The sequence below is a fragment of the Aythya ferina genome, assembly GCF_964211825.1.
Source record: "Aythya ferina genome assembly, chromosome: 6".
NCBI classification, from domain to species: Eukaryota; Metazoa; Chordata; class Aves; order Anseriformes; family Anatidae; genus Aythya; species Aythya ferina.
In genome coordinates this window covers 18,670,861-18,676,860 of record NC_140303.1, presented here as the reverse complement: position 1 = coordinate 18,676,860, position 6,000 = coordinate 18,670,861, and positions in this window count along the sequence as shown.

Below are 6,000 nucleotides of genomic sequence, written 5' to 3'. Positions count from 1 at the left end.
AACACTTGGGAGGGTATTAAGTTTAAAAATTAAATAAAATTTTTTAAAAAAGGGGGGGGGGACAAGACAAAGTCTTTGTTTGGGCATGGGACTACAGAACAGAAGAAAAAGTAACTTCAATTGATTCTGTAACAAAGGGGAGGGAATAAAAACAAAAGGTGTGCTGGAGGATTAGCATATGTCTGTATGGGAAGGTCACAAGAATTAGCTAATTCTCAGATAAAATAGAAGCTTTAAACATGTTTCAGAGAAATAGCTAGCTGTGTGTTTTCTGTAATTATACTACAAGCACATTTCTTGAGTTTTTAATAAAATATTGTATCCTGGGAGACACCAAAATATATATTAGAAAGCAAACAAACCATTTTTACCATTGGAAAATCTATAGTAAAACTACATCTAGTATTTGAAATAGTATAGCCCTCTTTATTGAATAAACCTACAAACTTCTGAGTTACAGAGTCCAAGGTGATCCTTCCTCAAGTTGGTCCCACTACAGTGAAACAAACAGATCCATTTATCTGCATGTTTTATATACTAAGTCTCTGAAATTGCACCCAAAAAGAATATGGAAATGGATAATATCTGCAAGTACCTTAGGACTGCTTAGATTGTAGGCCTCATCCTTAGCCAACATAAAGTCCAAGGAATGAACATCAGATAAGATTCTGATTCCATCACTCTAAATCCTTCATCCAGAATTTTTTATACATTTTGGGGACATTGTGACATGGTTTGTTTAAATCCCTTAAAGACCACAAATTCAAACTTCAACTTTTACAAGATATTGTAAAAATATCTGGTACAAGGTATTGTAACCAAGTCCTCTGACATCTGGATAATATAGATTGATACAATACATGTCAAATGCAGATGATACAGCTACAACATAATTATGTTTGCAAACATTAAAAAGGTGTTAGTGTCTATATTACATTTCAACAGGTTTCAGGGGAGGTCAAATGATACTCCACAAAAAAACAGTCATCTGTCTTTTTCCCCAAAGTAAAATGGCAACATTTAAAATGTGAATTGCTCCCATTTACATGACATCACTCCTTTAAAAGTTACAGCCTTAAAAATGAATACCTTTTAAAGTATTAGACAGTTTACCTTAGGTTAGACTTCTCTTGCATAATCTGCTTATATTACTTACCATCCTCTTACTAACACATAGAAAATGATTAATTATATGTCCAATGAACTCAAGCCATGTGTGTCCCGAAGGCAGAATGTCATCATGTTATATATTGCCATAAACATTTCTACTACTCAGCATTTTCCAACTGTGTTTATTGTACATGACCTACAATATTTGGTAAACAAATGTGTACAGCTGTTTCTGTGATGAATATTCTAGCATTACAGTGCATTTTTAAAATTTGTACCACAATTTTCCATGGAATACATCAGTTCATACATTTGAGGTCTCTGAATGTACAAATGACTAACTATCAGCTGCAGTTTCCTCACCTCAGGCTATATTCTTTCAGTGGTTTCAATGTATTTTTCTTAATTAAATGATTTAATCAGCCACAATGAGTAGGTTGTTTCTTGACATTCTGTAGAGTTTTATTCTACTTACCCAGCATCTTCACTAAGCTCCTGGTACTGATCAGTACAATCATTTTAAATGTAGCAAGAAAGAATTAAAAGATATGTAGCAGAAACTATAACAATGCTTATGATACTGGTTTAAATTACAACTGCCCATATTTTAGGGGATAATATTTTGTATTTAACAGTATCCATTTGTAACTTAATACAAAATCTCTTTGTTAGGAAAGAAAGAAGATACATAGCTTGTAAAAACATTTATGTAGACTTTAGATATATATATTTATTTTTTAACAGATATGACTTAAAGTTCCAGATGCAAACATTAGAGCTTGTGGTATTACCCCTTGGAATTTAAACTAATTTTGGCAACTTTTGAAATGCATAATCTTATTCACACGTGTTTCTTGCTATCCGTATGCAGAGGACTGTACATATGTTCTTACATTACATTAATCTAATACAAATAAATGTTTCTCAGCAGCAACAGTAAATAATTATGTAAAAAAAATCAATTCTATGTCTTTTCAAATATCTGATTTCCCAGGGAGGTGTAATAGTCAAAATTGGAGTATAACATGTAAACAGATTAAAACATAGCAACCCGTCAAAAAGCATGATCCTAGCATCCTAAGCATAGCTGGGAGAGTAAGCACAAGAAAGGAATCTTTTATGTAGCTGTTATTAAAAAATAAATAAAACTGTCTGTGACAGTCCTTGGCCATGTAGTTGTTAGGGTAACCACAGTGTATACCAGATAAACAGTTAAAATTACGTTTGATATAAATCACAATCTGAAGAATGTGTGCAAATTCAATTTAGGGAAAAATAAATAAATAAACAAAAGAGAGAGAGGCTTTCATGTTTAGCAGCCAGAAAAAAATACATTTTGAGCTGCGCAAATCCACTGCCAGATGTAAGGCTAACTATTGGCTGAACACTGACCATGTGTTTGAGCCATGCAGATCCGAAAACCCCTCCCAGAGCCAGATCTGCATTGCAGTCAAGGAAAGAACAAGATTTATTTCCCCTGCCTTACTCTCTTGCACAGCTACATAGGCAAACAGGAAATCCATCTGCAGTTCCTCCCCTTAATAAAACATGCCCAATAATAATTGTTTAGCAGTACAACTACTGCTAAATAGTGTTTTCCAAATCATAGGAACAAAGAATGAACACTAAGGTCAAGTAAAATTATATACCACTTTCAAGAATTTTGATCTCAAGAACAGCGGATATTACCTGCTATGTCCTTCATTTTTCTCCTTCCTCTATAAGATTTTTTCTTTCTGTAAAGAAAGCATGTACTCTTATTAAAATTCTTTCTAGATAGCTTGTATTTCTTACGTTTATGCATGCTGTGATGATTTTATTACATATATTTATATCTCAAACACAACATATTCATTTTTATTTTAACTGGAGTTTTCAACATGTAGGTGGCTATTACAACAGGATTAAAGCTGTTGAAAAATGATATTTTTTTCCCCTAATACATATGCTTCTTTCTGTTTGATCTAGATTTAAAGAAAATATGTTTGCTAACACAAGAAGTCTAGCATAAACAAAGTATGTTCCTTTTAAGAGAGCCCTAAATTTACTCTAGAGCCTAGAGTAAATCAAGCATCAAGACGATGTTAGACATACATTATTTTAGTGCAAGTAAGCTTCATAAATGTGATCGTTGTCACTTTAACATAACACCCTTACACTTTGTTTAGAGCATAATTGTGCTAGTAACAAAATTCCTAAAATCCAGACCATAAATGTAAACGAAATGTGCACAAAGTTACAGAGCCGGCCATGTTAAAATGGCATCTCAGTGGTCTTTCCTTCCCTGCTAGAAGTTTTATGTTTTGGTTAGTCCTCATTATCATTCCCAATAATAATTCTTATTTAATTTATGTCAGAAGGTTTCTAACAAATAAAATTTTAAGAAAAACTGAGATAAAAAAAAATAGACAAAGCAGTTTATGGAATAAAAGAGTCTAAATACATTCAGATTTAATTAGAATCCAAAGAATGGAAAAACAATTGGGGGAAAAATGTTTAGGACTGTATTCATTTCTACAGCAATCCCAAATGCAGGATTATTTTCCGTGGTACATATCTGGCCCACATATAAAATATTCAAAAGAACAAACATTTTATAATAGGATACAACTTGTAGAAAAAAATAATGCCACGTCCCTAAATAAAATCAAAATATACAAAGGGAAAGCAGTTTAGAAGTATTTCTAATTGAGGTTGTTGCTAATCAATCTGTCTCAATTTCTAGATCATAGCTCTAAGGTGTAACTCTTGAGGAATATAAGTCATGCAAAAACGACCTAAGGTCTCTGGCAGATGGAGTCTAATGGATTTAGTTACAAGAGTTCGGTGTTATTTCCCCAATTGTTTGCTTGAGATTATTAAGCCTGTATTAGTCTGGTGGACCATAATGTGTGTTTTTCCTTCAGAAATGATGTCAATAGCCTGTCATGTATGTCATGTAGCCTGTGCTGCATATGAGCACAGGAACTGCCAACCTGTTATCAGAATTTACATGAATATATTATCCTGTCTTTGTTCAGTGAAGCTCAGCAATTTAAATGAAGCGCAGAGGTGAAAACAATTGTTTCTAAATGAAGAAGGTAACAGAAGCTGCAGTTGCTTGCACAGTAGTCACGCATCTACAGTAACACCTATGTTTGAATATACTGTATTTCTAAAACCCAGGAAAAAAAATGCAAAATGCAAAAGAAAAAAAAAAATAGAATAGAATGATAAATGATCTTTTGTCCTGAAAATCACTTGAACATTTTAGTATACAGCACACAGGCCTTCTGAGCAAAATTGCAGTTGTGTCCTTTTCAACATAGGAAATTTACATATATTTAGACCAACTACATTTACAAAACTACCATCACAATACAATAATTTAATTAATAATAAGTCACTTTGTTTCTGCAATCTAAAAGGCTTATGAAAAACATACTTGGTTCACTGAATGGATTCTATTAACATTACTATTCTGGAGACTAGAACTCAAGATCAATTTCATAGTCACATTCATAATCTCTGTGTAACAATAAAAACAAACAAACAAACAAAATAAAACCTTTGGACAATTTCACCAATAATATTTCTTTACACAAAGAATCTTTTCACAATCTAAAACCATGTAAGAGCCAAACAAAAATAAATAATTAAACAAACAATTAAAAGAGCAGGATGAAGACTGAAATTTCAGCCATGAAAAGTTAAAGGCCTTTGTCACATTTTTTGAACCAGGTACAATCTACTGTTCCTATGGCTTACAAAGAGTACATTACAAAGAGTACATTCGCAAACACTGCTAGAAAAAAAAAAATCATGTCAATCATCTGCACAGATAACCAACGCTAGGTCTGCTACATAATTTGAAACTATATATAATGATGAAACTACATCAGCCAGAATAGATAGAAGTGTATTAAATGCCACGTTTTCTCTGAAGGAATTGTGTGATCCAAGATATGAAGCAATATTCTTTTGGGTACCAACCAACTTCAAAACACTTTACCAGCATAAAATTGTTTGCCTGAAATCAAAAGTACAATTTTTTATCTAAAACCTCAGACTTGTTTGCGGACAATTTTCATAAGCAACTGTGACTCTGTAAAATAAGCAACTCCTTAATTTATTGGTTTGCCTTTTATGCTAGTGTAGCTAGCACAGTATTATAAAATGATTACATTATATACAGTTGATTACACACGGGGAAGGACAGTCATGAACCGAAACTATAGAATTCAAACGGGATCTCCCTATGGCTGTGCAACCAAATCAGACTACAAGACAGTCAGCCTCCATGACTGATACGTAAGCGGTAAACAAATAACATCAGACTAATGAAGGTCTTCTTCAAATTGTGAGGCAAGTCGAGTATAAACTAACAAGAATCTTTGCAACTGACAAGTATTTTAAGACACATATTGCCAGCGCTGTTGTCTGTCTCACGGTATTCAAGGCCAAGAGAACAAGGAACGTAAGTGACACATACATGAATAATTTTATTTGAAATAAAAAGTTATACTGTGCATTACACTTGGGAAGAAGAGATGAGGATGAGAAATTGATGGTTTTACTTATACCACAAAGATGATCTGGAGGTTGCTAAGATTTCCATGCAATGTTAGTTCGTAAGAAGTCACCCATCTTCCGACAGATTTAATTCTTCAAAAACTTATTTCAACTGAGGTATGCTATAGTAGAAAGAACATTTCTAAACCTATTGTAAATATCTCTACATATTTAAAAAATCTTTTTAGAGAAGTTAAACAGGTTTCGACACTGTTGCATAAGTCAAAATAAAGGTGCTAACTTGAAAACTCCAAGACTGCATTCTCCAATTTTTCTTTGTAGTAAAAGCAGGTTAACGACACAGACACATGAAACTGCAGCTAATAGTGAACTTCCAGT